Source organism: Sciurus carolinensis, chromosome 14 (genome assembly GCF_902686445.1).
Source record: "Sciurus carolinensis chromosome 14, mSciCar1.2, whole genome shotgun sequence".
Taxonomy (NCBI): domain Eukaryota; kingdom Metazoa; phylum Chordata; class Mammalia; order Rodentia; family Sciuridae; genus Sciurus; species Sciurus carolinensis.
The window spans coordinates 79,556,303-79,576,181 of NC_062226.1; positions in this window are offsets into that span (position 1 = coordinate 79,556,303).

Here is a 19,879-nt window from a genome sequence, read left to right on the forward strand (position 1 = left end):
GTCCATTTTGTCCAGATTTTCATTTTTGTTGCCATGAATTTAAATATAATAATCACTTATAATTTTAAAATCTGGACTACATCCAGATACTGGTCTAGTTTTCTTCGTTATTGATTTTGTGGGTGTATTTTCATTTGATTAGTTATCATAATATATCTCTAATTTTGTTTATCCTCATAGTGTGTCTATGGTAGACAGATTATTGCTCCTCTCACCAGGAGTACCACTTTCTAATTCATAGAATCTGTATGCTTTATTATAAGACAAACAGCAACTAAGTTTGTAGGTGGAATTTAGATTGCTAATCCTCTGACTTTAAAATAAGAGTGTCATCCTAGATTATCTGAGTAGTCACACTGTAATCACAAAGTTCTTTAGAAGTGTCACAGTGATGCAGTATAAGAAAGATGTGACCGGCTGCTATAGGTTTAGAAGATGGAAGGGGCCACAGTCCAAGTAACATGCACAGTCTCTAGACACAAGGAAAGGTAAGGCAAGAGGCTCTCTCCTGCAACCTCTCCAAGGAATGAGCTCTGCTGATACCTGATTTTAGCACAGTGAGACCCATTTTGGATCTTCTGACCTCCAAACACTAAGATACTAAATTTGTGTTGTTTTACATCACCAAAATTGTAATAATTTGTTACAGTAGCAATAGGAAACTGATACAAATTCTGGTGTCTGGAGTGAGTCTGCTATAGAAAGTGCTAAAAATGTGAAAGCTACTTAGGCATTGGGTAGTGGGCAGAGGCTGAAAGAATTTTAAAGGGCATGATAAAACAAGCCTAGATTGTGTTGAAGAGATTGGGGATATGAATGACTGCTATGGGGGCTAAGAAGGAGTGAAGAACGTGATAGAGAATATGTATCTTTTTTTATAGAATACCTCAATAATTGTGAACATATTATTAGAAATATGACATTGAAAGCTTTGCTGATGTAAGGTCAAATGAAAAAGAAGGAGTGTGAAATTGGAACTTGGAAGAAAGTGGATACTGATAAGGTGTTAGTAAAAAATAAGGTGCATCGTGTGTTGTTAGGTAACAAGCAAAAGTTGCAAAAGATAAACTTGGAGATTTCTAAACAAAAAGTGTTGAAGTGTGGCCTTGGTTTTTTCTTGAGAAACTAGGAGCCAGGGACTTTGGAATTCTCAAACTATCCAGCTGAAAAAGATACTGACACTGGGGAATTCATTCTCAGCAAATCAAACTCTGGAGAGAAAACTCTGGCTGACAATCTTTTGCTAGTGCCTCAGAAAGAGTAAAACTTCAGGTGTTCAATCAATTTATACATAACAATTCTTATTTATTTGGAGCAGCTTTGATTCTGTGTCTTTTGGGCAGGTTTTTGCCTGGTATATCTTGTCTATCCCTTTGCATTAAAAATGTTGAAAGTCTCATACTTCCCCCCACCCCTTATTGTGTGTTAGCATTCACATGTCAGAGAGAACATTTGACCTTTGGTTCGTGGGGATTGACTTATTTCACTTAGTCTTTAGATCCATCCACTTTCCAGCAAATATCATAAAGTCCTTCTTTTTATGGCTAATTAATATTCCACTGTGTATATAAGTCACATTTTCTATATTCATTCATCTGTTGAAGGGTACCTACGTTGGTTCCATAGCTTAGATATTGTGAATTATGCTGCTATAAACATCGATATGACTGCATCACTATAATATATTGATCTATAATATACTTATTTTAAGTCCTTTTGGTATATACTGAGGAGTGAGATAATTGGGTCAAATAGTGGTTCCATTCCAATTTTTTTAAGAAATCTCCATACTACTTTCCAGAGTGGTTGCACCAATTTTGCAGTCCCATGAGCAATGTATATGGACCCTTTTCCCACATCCTCACCAATATTTATTGTTACTTGTATTCTAGATTGCTACCGTTCTGACTGGCATAAGATGATATCTTAGAGTAGTTTTGATTTGCATTTCTCTAATTGCTAGAGATGTTGGACATTTTTTTCATATATTTGTTGATCATTCATATTTTCTCTTCTGTGAAGTGTCTGTTCTGTTTTTTTACCATTTATTGATTGGGTTATTTGTATTTTTGGTGTTAAGTTTTTTGAGTTCTTGACATATCCTGGAAATTAACTTTCTATCTGAGGTGCAGGTGGCAAAGATTTTCTCCCATTCTGCGGGCACTCTCTCCACAATATTGATTGTTTTCTTTGTTGTGAAGAAGTTTTTCAGTTTGATACCATCTCATTTATTGTTTCTTGAGTTTACTTCTTGTGCTTCAGGAGTCTTGTTGAGGAATTTGGTTCCTAAGCCAACATGATGAAGTGTTAGGCTGGGTTTTCATCTAGTAAGTGTAGGGTTTCTGGTCTAATGCGTACTCCTTGGTCCACTTTGAATTGAATTTTGTGCAGGGTGAGATATAGAGGTTCAATTTCATTCTACTACATATGGATTTCCAATTTTCTCAGCACTATTTGTTGAAGAGGCTACTTTTCCTCCAAAGTATGTTTATGGCACCTTTGGCTAGGAAGAAATTACTGTATTTATGGTTCTTTTTCTTCTGTGTTTTCTCTTGTGTTCCATTGGTCTTCATGTGTATTTTGGTACCAACACCATGGTGTTTTTGTTACTATAGCTCTTTAGTATAATTTAAAGTCTGGTATTGTGGTGCCTCCAACTTCACTTCACAAATGTTCTTTTTATTATCCTCTTAGTTTCTTGATATCTTCTTGTCTGTTAATTTTAGTCCTTAACCTTACCTCAAAAAGCAGTAACTTGTCTTATTCTGAAATTTTCATTACCAGTAAATGTGCTCTTTCCATGATCTTGGAAATAGGATCATCTTGGTTATAGGGATCATCTCCCTATAACCACTGCCTCCTGTTTATTTTTCCTCTGATTTCCTCCCATGCCCCAAATGTAACAAATTTTCAACCCTTCTGGGATTTATACTTCATTAATGTTTTACTACTCTATTCGTCTCTTTGATTCTTCTAGAATTCAAGTAAATTACACATTTTGTAATGTGTCAACTTGTAATGTCAACTTGATATTCTTAAAGGTATGTTATCTTTTCCCTAAAGGTAAAGAGCTCTTAGAAAGTGAAAAGAAAGCAAAAGAGGTCCTAACATTAACCACAACCTTGAGTGTGCTTCTTCTTCAGATAGAGAAAATATTAGGAATTAGGTATTTAATGTAGTTTGTATTTTTCCATTATTAGGAAATTAAAACATCTCAAAGAAGGACCTGAGTTTCCTGCATTGTAGATCCTATTTTACTGACAAAATCTACTTTCTTTCATTATCATAAAAACTTTTGTTTGAGGATCAGTTTGGGAGAAACATCTTCGAGGACCCTTAGATCCTTCTACTCAACCAATTTTCATAAGTCTTGGAAGAAATTACATTATTCATTCATTCATTCAATCACTAGATATATTCTGTGATCACCTATTTTCTGTTAAGCACCGATCCAAAAGTTGGGCATACAGTGGTTTGTGAAAAATAATAAAAAGTAATTGACAAACATATTTATTAGAATAAGAAGAATTTATTTAAAAATTGATAATTTATTTTCTTTGCAGTTTCTTTTGGAAGATAAAAAAAGAGAAATATTTACATAAAGACCAGATATCATATCATCAAACCAAGTTTGAGAAGGATTGATATATTCTAATTAATATTGTCCTATATAGCTAAAAAGGAAAAGCTGATTAGAGTTAAATTGCTGACACCATAATTCATAATTTGAAGGAAATTTTTATAGAAATAAATAGGATTTAAAAATAAATATTTATCTCAAGACTAAGTGCAAGAAATTAATTCCCAGTCTCAGTATTAATTCACCTCTAACACAACTGTAAAATTTATCTCTGTTTTTGTAGAAAACTTATAATCTACTTCTGTCCACAAAGTATTACCTCTGCTATCATCTGGAAAGTAATCTGCCCAGTTTGGGAGCTGTCCAAATAACTCTAGATCTCAGAGCTGCTATAATAGATCATTTTTTTCTGTTCTTTTATTTTTAATTCTTTATTTTTCTATAAAATTTGATCGGATTAGTTATACATGCCAGTAGAATGCATTTAGACACATTGTACACAAATGGAGCACAACTTTTCCTTCCTCTGGCTGACCATGGTGCAGAGTCACACTGGTAGTATAATCATACATGTATATAGAAAAATAATATCCATCTCATTCTACCATCCTTTCCATTTCCACACCCCCTCCCTATCCCTCACTTCCCTCAGCAGAATCCAAAGGCTCTTCATTCTCCTCCCACCATGATGGATCAGCATCCACTTATCAGATAAAACATTTGACCTTTGGATTTTTAGATTTTGTTCTTTCACTTAGCATGATACTCTCCAGCTTCATCTATTTACCTGCAAATGCCATAATTTCATTCTTCTTTAGGGCTGAGTAATATTCCATTGTGTATACGTACCACATTTTCTTTATCCATTCATCTGTTGAAGGGCATCTAGTTTGATTCCATAGTTTAGTTAATGTGAATTGAGCTGCTATAAACATTGATGTGGCAGTGTCATTGTAATACGCTGATTTTAAGTCCTTTGGCTATAAATTGAGAATTAGGCTAACTGGATCAAATGGTGGTTCCATTCCAAGTTTTCTGAGGAATAAATAGATGCTCTTCTCCCTACCTCTCTTCTCACATGATATTAGTGATGGAGGTTTACACTAGAGCATTAATTGGTGGAGTATAAATCCCACTGTGAAAATTAACTACAGGAAAATATGGGAAGGGGAATTTTTTTTTAATAGGCTAAATTATTATGCTATTCAATTTCAGTATTAATTTGACTTTCATTAATCACACACATAGAAACAAAACGTATTCAGAAATTTGATAAAGATCTAAAGATCATACTTGTTTTATTTTGTCTTGTTTTAGTAGTATGTTATATAAGTTAGAAAAGTTAGAGTTCTGAGAATTGAAGGCATCCCACCCCTCTGCCCAAGGGCTGATAAAGAAATAAAATTAGCAATAATTCACACTCAATGAACTCTTAGAGAACATAGTGACTCGAGGTTCATATGAAATTAAATATGCTTTTGTTTATTTACCTACTCACTTTTTAAAAATAATAGTGCTTTCCTCCAATTTTGTTAAAGAAAGAAAAGAAAGGTACAGGAAAGTTGAAAGAATAGTATTTGAATACCTGATTACCACTTAGCTATTTCATTAGCTGTTAGACTTATTAGCACATTTTCTCTCTTTGGCCCTCTCTTACAAATAGATGCTTTATTTTCTGCCTCCCTCCACACATGGATGTAACTTAGTTTTGTAGAAGTATTTGAAACTAAGGTACAGACATATGACACTTCACCCTTAAATAATTCAACATCCTAAGAACAGAACATTTTCTTATATAACCACAATGCCATTAACATACCTAAGAAATTTAACATTGACTCAACAGGAAATGTAACTTTTAGCTTTCTCTGCATTAGAAAAGAGGTTGGAATGGATGTTTACTGAACCTGTGTGCATTATCTTTCATTTTTAAGCTCAGGAAATGCCTTTCCTTATATAGGAGTTGACTTTGATGTCTAATACTGTCAATATTCTGTCAGTCCCTGAAGGTTAATTTTCTACTCAATTCCATTCAAAATCATTTCCCTTCTGGGAACAAATTATCATAAATGTAGCAATTTATTCCTGTTATGCCCTGAGAATAAACTCAGGGTAAGTAGAACTTGTGGTGCCAGACTCAGGCTTTGACAGAGCACATCTGTTTGGTGTCAGTAACTGTATCTTTGGTCACAGGACTCATTTTCAAAGTGGTGAACAGTGTAGCAGAGTTTTTTTTGTGTGTATGTGTTTGGTTTTATTGATGCACACAAACAGAATGGAAAGAAATATATTATTGCCTGTTCTCTAACTAATTCAGAAGTACATTACTGAAGTAAAATAAGTAAAATTCAGGGAAAGAAGCAAAATATAAATGTTTTCCTTTATAAATGTTATCAGGCTGAACAATTCATCTCTCCTTGAAGCACAAAGATGCTGAGTGACTTCCTGGAAAGAACTACCACCTCTTGCATCATTCACCTCTAGGGAGACAGCCTTTAAAAATATATATGAAATTGTTTTTGAGTTCCTTTTAATCGTTATGTAAAATGGAGGGATAGAAGGTGATATAGGAAGAAATAACTTCCTGGGTTGAGTTCCTCCTAATGGTATTGGCTTTCACTTGGAGATGTCTTTACTTAATATCTAACTTGCATAGTTTGGTTTTAAAAAAATGACAGAAGCTTTTCATTCCCCAAGTATAGAGTTTTTGGAAAAATTTAGTCTACTCTTGCTAGATGTTTGGGTCGTTGTTGAAGACAATAAGACACCTTTTCCATAAATGTCCCTTTTCTGTTCCCCCAAATCTAGCCATGTGCAGGACTAATAATAGCAAGCCCAGGCCAAAACGTCCAGATGTCTATTATCTTAAAGGCCACTGGCTTTCTCTCATGTATTCCAAAAATTAGGAAAAGTTATTGTTAGCCATAGAAAGCTACTAACTTGCATATAGGCCAGGACAGTTTCTCCTTGGAATGCTGGTCATACAAACAAAGCAAGCTGATGCTAATGATTTCACTGCTTCTGTAACTAACATATGAAAACTGTCTCTCAGTGGCAACTGGTGTGAAACTGAGAATACTGTGGAATGGGTCTGAGTCAATGTCTAGCGGGTCACCACTGTACAAAACACTGAAAGACAGGAGGTACTACTTGACAAAGCACACTGAGGGAAAGAAGTATAATCTGTTCAGCCAACGGCCAACGGCCACTTGACCTTCCCTGTAAGCATTTCTCAACAGTCTTGTGTCTCCTATGCTGTCTCTGGGTACTTTGTTTGGTCTCTCAGTAGCCTATTCCACTTCCTTGGCACAAGCAAGTTGTAGACCTGGAAATGTTCCATTAGCTGTCCTCACTCCTTACAGCTTCTTGTGCAATGAGGGGAAGCTTGGATTTTGTTGCTGTTTTGTCAGAATTGAAAATGACTCCAGGTTATGCTTTTCATCGTTTTCATTTCCTTCCTAGAGCTTAATATTCTGAGATAGAAATTTCAGAATTATTTAAATTCAAAGGTAAGGAAAGTCATTCATGAAGAAACCAGTCTCTACTTTGTAGACTGGTAGCCGAGGTACCATCTAGGTTCTCCTTCACATTTTTGGAAAATGTTTGTACATTACTTGATAGTATTTTTGATGCATGTGTGTGGAGATAATAGATGTTAAATTAATATTTATCAGATACTAAAATGCATTCAAAGCTTTGGAACATACCGAACAAATATAACAAAGAAGGAAGATACTTAAAAACTTAGGGATAGAAACCATCGCACAAAGTATACGTCTACTTTTAAAACTTTTATGGTGGTTAAAAGTCTCAAGAAATGAAAGTACCCTATGGTACACCTTAGAAATAAAAATTAACCAGTTTTAGAAAGGAGTTTAATTACAGAGGAAAACTGACAGAGGCAATTCAGAATGATCAAAAGCCAGGGAGCTGTGCGTGTGCACACCAGGTCTTCAGCTCTTTATCTAGTCTCACCTCTGGGAAGATGACATCTAGCCACTTCAGAGAGAGCGCTCAAGGAAAAAGATGAAGATACTTAGTGGTTGGAAATGGACCACTGAACTAGAAGACTCCAAGAATATAAGCTTCTACTTCATTCTTTGTCTTCTCTATTCTACTAGTTTTTTCCCAAAATTATCTCAAAATTGTCATTTTGATATCTTCTTTGATGACTAAATTAAGTTTATTCCTTCCTTTATTATCCTCCATAATACCTACAATGGCTCTTGTCTTGTGCTATTCTGTACTGAGAATATTTTACTATTGAAAATGTGGTTTTTTAAAAAATAGGGATCCTGTGTAGTCACATTTTTTCACTGTATAGCAAAGTGTCTTGGGTACAATTGACACCCCAAAAAAACCCTTCATTACATAAATTTACCATATATGAATTGCCCTGAAAACTAAAATCCACAGGGAAATAAAATGCCAGTATATTAGTATGAACATTCATCTAGCAAAATGTAGATAAGCACATGTATTATGAAAAATACATTTTATTCATAGTGCCAAATGAAGCCAAGATTTATAAAGAAAAATTCAAAATACAAAATGATTGGATATAGATTCTTTTCAACCCGATTGTGATAACTTTTCTTCAGCACTTTCTCTCAGCTTTTCGTTATCTGATTTCAAACCCTCAAAGACCCACTTGTTAAATACATTTTAGTATTATTTACAAAGTTACTATAAATCCCATAGGATTGAAATCACCACAGCTGAATCTTTTATTATTTCCATTGCAGTAATATCGGCTCATCTCCATCATGCTGACAGTGCCTCCTTTATCTATCAGTCAGAAGATATCTTTCTCTTGCTTCCTGTGCCTTTTTAGTGAATGGATCTCATGTCACCTGTTATTTTCAATTGACTTTGGTGTACCATTGCTCTAGGCTCTAAGTTTATGGCCTGATTTCATTTGCTGAGGTACAATCTGCATTAATTATTGACTGAAATCATATTGTACTTTTAAATAGACTTTTCACTAAAAATTGGGGGAAAGAGCTTGATAATTTTGTGTATTTGTATTGATGGGAAGAATGACAGAGAAAAAAGTGGGAAAGATAACAGGAATTTATGGGTTGGCTCTCAACCAATGCTTGGGGTTTTCCCTTGTAGCACTATTTAAAAGATGGTTATTTTAATTTCAGATTTTAGGAACCTGTGGATCATGGATTAAAAAGCATGCTGATGGTCTATGACTTGTCCTGTCTTTAGTTATTCAACATATTTAGATTATGTCCCATGAGTCCACAAAGAGGCACTCACATCTAGAATTATTGACTTACAATTGGGTCAGTTTATTATGAAGACAATGTGAACGGCAGTGCTTCGGCATGGATGGGCCTGTGTGGAATGAATCGTGCTGTTCCAGAACATCACAGATGAGTAGTTTTGTGACGCGTGCAAACATTTGACTAAAATTTCTTTACGATTACAGATAAAACAAAAATGGCGGTCGTGTAAGTCATCAGTGTGGGACAAACTGAGAGGTACTCTTTTTCATCTTGAGTTAAAACTCAAAACATTATGGTATTTTTTAATATTTATCCCTAAACGTATGGATTTTACAATCTTTAATTTTCAAGAGGGATGAGGGTTAGGGCGTGACTCGTTAAGAAGGCAGAAGCTTACAACAGCTCTTCATCTCTGCCTTGATATTTTATGGAGTTGTGTGTTAATGTTTATGCAGTTGTGTATGATAACGTTTTGTATACTCATACCCAGAGATGTACAGATATGAGACAACACATAATCTTGATCTCTATAGTTTCTTAGCCAAGGAAGTTCAGATTTAAGTCATAAATATAGGAAGTGACATTTTCCTTATAAAACATTTTCTGTAGAATTCTGAACTTCCAAAGACTAGATTTAAGTTCCACTTTTGTCACTTTCTGTAAGTAACAGAAACTTTCTGAGCTCTGGATTTTTCACATGGAAAAAGAATGGTGATTAAATACATATTGTACTTGAAAACATGTTAGGACTTATTCTTTACAATTCTTTATGCTATTTATATTTTAGAGATGATAATCAAATATAGACCACTAGAGGAAAAAGTTGCCTTCATTTGTTTTGACATCTAATATTCCTTCACAGTTTTAAAAAATTTGTTGTAGTATTTTAAACACAAGAAAATGTCTTTTTCTGTCATATTTAAGTCCCACTTGTTGCCTTACATTCTCAGAAGAGAACGTCTTATCACTTTAATTTTTTTCACATGGGCAAATATACAAATATGTCTGAGGTGCATTAATTCTGGGAAGAAGATTATTCCTTGTGGATAACAGCCAACTGAGCCAAACAAATAAATTTCCAAAGCCTCATTTTGTTGAGTGAAAGAAAACCACCCTGTGACTTCAGTTATGAAGAAATGCTGCTGGAAATCAATAAAACAGCAGGTTTTTCCTAACCCAACATCTTTTCTGTCAATAAAAGTATACAATTATATGATGGAAAAATATGACATTTAGGGAGATTTTTCAGCAGAAGAAAGACTATATTGCAGCTTGATATATTCAGAGGCCATTTGTAGGTAGTATGTTTAAGCTCGGCCGGACAGAATGTTAGTTTGTTATGCCTAAAAGAGAACAGCTACGGCCAAGGACTGAATGGAAATCACAGCTGGGCAAAGAAATCACTTGCCTCGTGGAGGGTATGTCCAGTAAGAGCCACCATCTCCCACCGTGCTGTTTCTGTCACCCAGGTATAGCCTCAGTTTTTCTTCCTGAATTATTCCCTATATTCCCAAGTGTCCCAAATTTCATCTATTCTGAGAAAGTTAATATTCTGGGAACATTTTTATTCCCTTTGGTGTTAACTCAGTGTTTGCCTCAATATTGGAGCAACTCTAGGACAATCATCATGAATATTGCCTGTGACAAATATACTATATTTTATTTCCGGGATAGCGGGAAGATGCAAACACCAGTAAATAAGATAAGCATGAAGGAATAGTTAATAGTGGGTCCTTGATCGATCTTCTGAAGATACAGTGCCCATATATTTCCTGCTCATTTCTTCTCAGGATTATGTCTGTATCTTTACTAATATTTTGATTGGAATGTCTTTCTTGTTTTAAAATGAAAATGCTATTCTTTTCTAGTTCTCAGGAATTTGTTCTTTTTTTTTTTGAGGTAAAATAACATAGCATAAAATCCACCATCTTAACCACTTTCAGTTATCTAATTCACTAGGGTTTTTTTGTTGTTACTATATTCACAATATAGTACAAACATCGCCCATATCTATTTCCAGAATATTTTTGTTCCCCCACAAAGGAATCATGTACTCATTAATCAGTCATTATTTATTTGCCCCTCCCTCACTGAAGTTATTGAAAACTACCAATCTACTTCCTATATCTGTGACTTTTCCCTTTCTGAATTTCATGTAATATTTGTGATTTTTTTCTAAGTTGAGCTGCGGGGCTCAACTGCCCATGTGCATATATGCGTGTGTAAGGGTGTGTGCACCTGGGGAGTCCAAATGGTGTGGAGCGAGCAGGGTGCTCTGAGAGTTTGCATTTGTTATGCTCTCTGCATACGTGCGAGGAATGAGTGTGGGAGGAGTGCACGTACGAGGAGTACGTGTGCAAGAAGTGCACATGCATGTGTTCTGCTTGCAGCAGCGCATTTCCTCACCTTCGGACACATCCTGCCTGTAGGGATTTCAGGTCAGTCAATGTACATAGGAGCAAAAATTCTTCGAGTTGAGCACACTCCTCGGGATTAAAGGTGCTCTGTTTGAAAGGCTTAGAGATGCTCTGCAACTCCTCTGTCCTTCAGGACTGGAGACATTATCTTGTTATAATAACCTTTGGTAGTAGTGGACTCTGAGAAGCAAGCAAGTTATGTGATCTGCACATGCACAAGGCTAACTGTACTATGTAACTTAGGTAACTTGATATGACCCTGGAATAGATGATAAACTGGACTGGCTTTCCCACGGGAACCACTTCTTCCTCTTCACCATCCTGCATGCTTGCCTCTTTATTAGCCCTACCCTTAACCCTTATAGCTGGACCCCAATTTTCCTTTACACCTCTGAACTCTGTTACTTTATAATTAGAAAAAATGCCAAATATTAGTGATATGAATTTCATGTAAATAAAATCATATAATATGTGACTGCTTGTGATTGACTTTTCTCACATTGCCTAAGTTTCCAAGGGTCATGTGGTTTGCAGCATAGATTAGTATTTCATTCTTTCTAAGGTTCAGTGATATTCTATTATATGAGTTTATTATAATTGGTTTATCTGGTTATTCACTGATTAACATTTGGTTGCTTCTGTTTTTTGCTATTATGAAAAATGATGCTATGAACATTCATGTACATGATTTTTGGAACACGTTTTCTGTTTTCTTGGGTATAATACTGAAGAGTGTAATTGCTGAGTCATACTGCTCCTCTTAGGTTTAAAATTTTGAGGAAAGGCCAAAATATTTTCCACAATGCATGTACTAATTTATATTCCCATCAGCAATGTCATTTTTCTACATACATTCTTCCCACAAATACTTGAAAATTTCTGGGGGTTGGGGGTTTGCTCTGATTTATTTATTTTTTCCCTTCTTCTTCTAGTATTTCCATCCTTGTGAATAATGAATGTGAACTAATTGTTATTGGTGGCCTTGATTTACATTTCCCTGATGACTAATAAAGTTCAGCATCTTTTCGAGCTTATTGACCACTGGTATATGTTCTTTGGCAAAATGTCTATTCAAGTTTTTTTTTTCCATTAATTATATTTTTTCTGTTGAATTATAAGAGTTCCTTATAGATTCCAAATGCTAGACCCTTATCAGATATATGATTTGCAAATATTTTCTTCCATTTTGTGGGTTATCTTTTCACTTACTTGATAGTTTCCTTTAAACATAAAAAAAATTAACTTGATAAAGTCTAATATATCTAATATTTTTTGTTGTTTTCTCTGTGCTATTGGTGTCATATTTAAGAAACTATTAGCTAATCCAAAGTCACAACTGGCTAATCCAAAGTCCCAAAGACCTGTGCCTATGTTTTCTTGTAAGTGCTTTGTAGTTTTAGCTCTTATGTTTAACTCTTTGATCCATTTTGAGTTAATTTTTGTATATGATTTGAGGTAGGGAATAAATTAATTCTTTTGCATGTGAACATGCTATCGTTCCAGTGCCATTTGTTGTAAAGACTATTTTTTTCCCAGTGAGTGGTGTTGGCAATCTTGAAAACTAACTAACTGATCACAGATGTATGGGGTTATTTCAAAAATTTTTATTCTATTCCATTGACCTATATATCTATACTTATCTCAGTGTCACACTGATTTTATTAATAATATATTGTAGTAAGTTCTGAAATTGGGAAGTATAAGTCCTTAAACTTGATACTTTTTTTCCAGATTGTTTTGGCTTATTAGGTCCCTTGAAATTCCATATGTGTTTTGGAATCAGCTTATCTATTTGGGGAAAAAATGTAATTGGGATTTTGATAGAATCAAATCTAAAGTCAATTTAGGGAGTATTGCCATCTTAATAATATTAATCTTAAAATATGTGAACATGTATATCTCTACATATTTATGTATTCTTAAATTTATATACTTTTTATAATAAAAGTTTTGTAGTTTTAGTGTTCATGTCTTAAATTTTTTGGGTTAAATTTATTTTAAAATATTTTAATATTTTGGTGATATTGTAGAAAGGATTGTCTTCCTAATTTATTTTATAGATTACTCATTGCACATTATAGAAATATAGTTGATTTTGTAGATTTATCTTATATCCAGTAACTTTGCTGAACTTGTGTATTAATACTGATAGTATTTAAAAATGGATTTCTGAAAGTTTTTATATATAGTAATCATGTCATTTTTAAAGAGAGATAGTTTTACTTTTTCCTGTCCAATTTGGATTCCTCTTTATTTATTTCATTTTGTTTAATTTCCCATGTATTGTTTAAATTCCCATGTATCTAGTGCAATGTTGAATGGAAATGAGCAAACATCCTCATGTTGTTCCTGATCTTAAAGAGAGATGATTTTCAGTCTTTCATCATGAAATATGATGTTTCCTATGGACTTTGCAAATATTCTTTTTGTCAAGTTAAAGAGGTTCCCTCTATTCTTGGTTTGTTGGGTTTTTTTTGTTTGTTTGTTTGTTTGTTTGTTGGTACTGGGTATTGAATGCGGAGATTCTTTAACACTGAGTTACATCCCTAGCCCTTTTTCTTTATTTTTCTTTTGATAAAGGGTCTCATGGAGTTGCTTAGGTCCTTACTAATTATGATCCTCCAGGCTCAGCTTCCCAACATGCTAGGATTATAGACATGAGTCATTGCACCTGGCTGGGTTTTATTTATTTATTTATTTATTTATTTATTTATTTATTTATTTTTGTAATGACCAAAGAATTGCAATTTTTTCAAGTAATTGTTTGAATCTATTGAGATAACCATGTTGGATTTCTCCTTCTTTCTGGTGTATTACATTGATTATGTTTTCTAAAAATTTTGAACCATCATGCATTTCTTGGGTAAAGCTCACTTAATCATTGTATTTAATTCTTTAGTTTGCTGCATTATTTCATGTGCTAATCTCATGCTGATGATTTTTTTATGTACATTCATAAGGAATTTCAGTCTGTACTTTCTTTCCCTTGTGAAGTCTTTGCTACCTTTGGTGATAATAACCTACAGAATGAATAACTGTTCCCACCATTTGTAGTTTTTGGAAGTATTTGCAAAGAATTGGCATTAGTTCCTCTTTAAATATTGGATAGAATTCACCTGTGATTATTGAGTCTAAAAATTAAAATTATCAATACATCTGCATTACATTTACTTGGAACACAGTAAACATCCCTGAATGAAAAGGAACAAAAATGGAAGTGTATTAAGTTCTGTAATTGGGAAGTTCTGGGAAAAGTCAGGCTTCAATCACAGTTACAACCAAGAATCACAGTTACATCCAAGAATTAAAATTTCATTAGAAATGTGTTCCTTTTCATCTACCTAAGTTGAGCTCTTTTTCCTCTATGAACTAGCAAGTATTAGAACTTGCAAACAAACCTATATTTCTGGAATTAATAGCCCAGAGATAGTAAATACTGAAAATAATATCTATTATTTATCTATTACAGATTTTTGGTTCACTCCCTCTTTTGACATTCTTATTTCTGTTGTTGCATGGCCAAGTTTGTCTCTCTTTTTTTTTAAAAGGTTTTTGTACTCATTATTTTTACACTTCATGTAGGTTCCCAGAAAATGCTCAAAGACTTGATTTATCACTTCATTGAAAATCAACTCAAATGTCATTTTGAGGGTTTCTGTGTTCAGCTGATCTAAAATATTCCCTTGTGTATCGATATCCATCTCATTACTCTATTTTCTTTGAAGTGTTTATCAATTTCAGAACATAATTATCACTTGTTTTTTTTTTATTATTTATTTTATTCTCCTTAGGATGTGGGCTCCATGTAAGCAAATGCCTCATCTTTATGAGACACTACCATATCCAAATGCTTGACTAATACCTGGAATTCATTATATACTTCACAAACAGTAAATTAGAAACTTCTTATTCTGTAAGAAGTTTAATTTGATCTTCCAAATCTTAAATTCTACTCTAGTGTTCCCAATATTGATTTCAATTCTGTTTTTCAAAAACCTTGTCTTGCAATACTTCCATATTCCATTTTCTTAAAATTCTCTTCTATCATGTTTCTTTGCATAGCGTTTTTAGTCAGGAGAAACCACTACATTTATGATCTTTTTGAAGATCTTCTATTTGTTTAAAAAAAAATGTCTTCTAGTTTCTCTTGTAAATCATTTTCATAACTTATTTTTCTTTTGGATATTTATAATGAAGTCTTTTTTCTTATTTATGCAGTATTTTGAAATAATTGAATAAAAATCTTTTTCTTTTTAAATGATGAAATGTGAAAAGAGATATCCATGCTAACTTTCAGTGTTGTGGCAATAGATTTCTTTTATTCTCTCTCAAATGTCAAATTTAGACTATGGCACTTCTTTTTTATGTTGGCTTATATGATGATAGTTATGTACAATATTTCACTCTAATTGCCAGTATTTAGTAGGTGTTCATATTGTGATACACCACTGAGATAAGATCGAATTTTTCACTTACCCTAGTGTCTGGTCCTATAACCCTCCAAACTGGTAAAATATGAGGAGATAAGCAGGTTCCTGCATTTGGTATACCTAATATTTGATGACAAAATAACCACTGATATAATTTCTGAGCTCCCAGTGTTTTTATATCCAAATACACACATTCATTTATGCACCTACTTTTCTTTTCTATTTTTTATACATTTGCTGTCTTAGAATGGATACAGAAAGATGGGTGTGCTTGGGTGTAGTGGGTAGGCAGCATCCTCTGTCTACCTCCAAAAGTGGAGGAATGTCTACCTGGTGTTGTTGTTTGACAGAAAGGAGATAGTGAGGAGAGGTGAAATAACTTCCTACCCTATTTATTTTTTGTTTCATAAAACATGGTGTGTGAAGTTACAAGTATATTTTTCTCAATCTAGCACCTAGAGCTGGATAGTAATTGGAATTTCCAGACTTAAGTAATAGGTTTTCTATCAGTCTTCATTTTTGGAAGGTGTGAATTTTCATCTTGTGCTGTTTCTTCATAGGTATTTTAGTGATAAATTGGAGAGGCTGCAGCAGAAGTTCCCAACCAGATGCACTTTAAGCTGGAAAAAGAGTGTGTTCTTTATGTTCACACGTGTCCTGCAGCCAAAGTGTGCTATCAGACTCCTTTGGAGTTTTTTAATTTTTTTTTTTTCCCCAACAGGACCAACCCTGATTCAAAAATCTTTAAATCTTATGGGCTGGAAAGTGATCAGATGTGAAGCACAAGGCCTGTGGGCTTCATTATTAGTGCTGAATTTAATGAGCCATATGAGGAAAAAAATTAACACCTCATCATTGTGGGGTGTTTAGCACAAAGACTATTAGCACAGGGAGATGTCCAACCTAATCTGAGACTCTAGCAACCTTTAAGGGTGAGTTTTATTGTTCAGTGTGCTTCCCAGCGTTGCACACTGGGATTTCTGCATGGTTTGGTCTCCACTTTAGATGAAAAAAACTAGAGCATGAGCTATCAGAAGCCTGAATGCCCAGGTTATGTTCTGTGCATGTCGACTAGATCAAATACACTTTTCTCATTGATTCTAATTCATTTTATAACTTGAAAAAATAACAGGAATTGCAAGTAAATGAACAAATCACCAAGTAAAAAATACTTCATCAGCATAGCACATCTGTGGAGCAAATGTGGGGAGCAAGCAAGAAAGTCACAGGAATGGCCGGCAGGGACCATTCCTTTCATTTATCTCAGAAAGGAGGTTTAACTTTGTTGAACAGAGTTTGAAGGATGAAACTATTGATCTTCTTATACATACACCACACACACACACGTGCACAAGGGTCATTCTCGGTTTCATGTACTTCTGCTCCAAATTCAATTTACCTTAAACAGAAGCCCGAGTTTTAATGGTTTAGTTTCATTAATCCTCCAACTAGAAAGCACCTGGGAGCATATGTATGGGCAACTAAATTCTAAGATTGAATATTTATTACATGTTGAGCATCCATAATCCAAAAATCAGAAATCTGAAGTGCTCCAAAATCTGAAATTTTGAGTGACAACATCATGGCACAAGTGGAAAATTCTATACTATGAAACTTTGTTTCATGGATAGTACAGACTATTCATATAAGGTGTTTTTGAAACATAAATGAATTACATGTTTAGACTTGGGTCCCCTCCCCAATATATCTCATTGTGTGCAAGCAAATATTCCAAATCTGGAAAATTACAAAATCCAAAACACTTCTGGTCTCAAGAATTTTGGATAGGAAATATTCAACCTATAGAAGTAATGAGAAATAAGTCTATGGCAATGACTCAAGTATAAGAAAAGAAATATATTGAGTCAAGCAGATGCTATTCTATGTATGTCTATCTAAGCCTATGATGATTTAGAGCAGAAAACTTGATTGTTAAACTTGGATGTGATAGATTTCAATTGTGTGACCTATGATACTTGGATTTTCCTACTCTTCTCTATATAAAATCCTTCTCCTTATTTCCTATCTAGAACAATTATTTCCAATTGAACTTTCTGCTGTTAAAGAAATGTCTTATATATGTACTATGTACCTATTAAGCACTTGATATGTGATTAGTACAACAGAGGAACTGAACTTCAACTAATATTTAAATAGCCTCATGTGACTAGTGGCTTCCATCTTGGACAATGTATCCTTACTCCCTTAAGGGTGGTCACTGTACCAGTAGCATCACTTGGGAACTTTTATATATTCAGCATCTTGCATTCCAAACTAAACATGCTGAATCTGAAATTTTCAGTTTAACAAGATCCCCAGATGGTTTTCATGTTCTGTAAGTTTCAAGAAGCACTGCTCTAGAGAACTTCTCATGGTTCAAATTCAAGTTGTGCTGAGGGTCCAGGATACTTTTAAGGATCTATGGGAATGCTTTCATTTCCTTTAAGATGAGAAAAAAAAAATGTACCTCTAGGAAGAAAATGTTTTAAAATATATCATTAATATATTCATCTTTATACAAACCCAGTTGTAAATTATCATTATATATATAATATAGTTATATAAATGGAGGAAAGGGTTCACAAGTCAAAAGTACTTAGGACCCATGAGAGTCACAATGTGACTCTGTTGGTAATACACATTTCTTGTCTGACTCAGCATCATTTCTTCTGAACTCTTGTGTCATGTTGATAATTCTTATAATACTGTGCTAAATTATAGTTGTCCTTTATTATTCATGGATGATTGGTTCCAGTACCCCCAGAGGATACCGAGATCTGTAGTTGCTCAAGTCCCAAACATAAAAAGGTGTCGTATTTGTATGGAAACTGTGCAATACACTCATATACTTTATATCATCTCTAGATTACTTATAACTAATGCAATATAAAGGCTATGTAAATAGTTATTATGTTGTTCAGAAAATGATAACAAGAAAAATTCTGTACATTTTTAGTATAGATGCAAATTTTTTTTCAAAATGTTTCAAACTGCAGTGGGTTGGATTCACAAATAGGGAACATGGGGATAGGGAGAGCTGAATATGTTTTTATTTGTCCTTTAATGATAAGAACAGTGCCTTATCTGTGTTTATAGCAAACTGAACCTGTGTCCTGTTACACAACTGGTCTTCAGTAAATGTACAAAAGAAGAAAGAAAGGTAGGAGGAACAGGCTCTGATAGATTTAGTAGTTTACTAAATTCTTGTAGCCATTTTCCTTAAACCTATTTTGAAAAAATGAAAAATAAAGTCTAACAGCCCTAATCCTTATTAACAAGCCTCTCATTAGGAGATATACCATTGTTGGCTTCTTTTCTTCCAGGAAACCATGAATAATGTGCAATGGGGGAAAGAAAGAACATTGTTTCTAGGGTTAGGATACTTGAGTCCTCTTTGTCATTTCACTGTGTAATTGCTTCCACTTTGGGGCAGGCCATGTCACTTTTAATGTGTCAATTTCCTGTTGGCAAAAGAAGAAAATAAAGAGCTAACTCATCAAATTCTTGCTGTACCAATGAGTCTTTTCACTATTTTTAGTGAATTAATTCCTTTAATCTTCACAAAAACTTGATTATTGTACCATTTTACAGGAAGAAAATCAAAGGAATGAAGAGCTTTAACTAACTTTTCCGAAGATCACACAGTATTCAAACTCAGGATATTTGATCCCATGGTCTTAGTTGAATCATTATACTATCTGAGATAAGTGATTTCATCTTGTTTAGTGATATGGGTTGTGTTTTGTCCCCTGAACATTCAGATGTTGAAAGTCCTAGTCCCCAGTACCTCAGAATATGACAGTATTAGCAGATAGTATTTTAAAAAGGCAAAGTTAAAATGCCATGATTAAGGTGGATGCTAACCCAACATAGCTAATGAATTTTCAGAAGAGGAAATTAGGGCACTGACATGAACAGAGAGAAGAGCATTAGAAAACAGGGAGAAGGTAGCTGTCTACAAGCAAAGGAGAGCAACTGTAGAAGAAATCAACTCTGCTGACACCTCGATCCTGGATGGTCTAGCTACCAAAATTGTGAGGATATCTTTCTTTTGTTTGAGCCTCCAGGATGTGGTCCTTTGTTATGGTAGTTCTAGCAAGTCAGCTCACAGAGCATGAGACTTCTTATTATAATAATGAATAAATGGTACTACTAAAATATACAAACATAGATTCACGTTTATTCTTTCACTTATTCATTCAAAAAATGTTATCT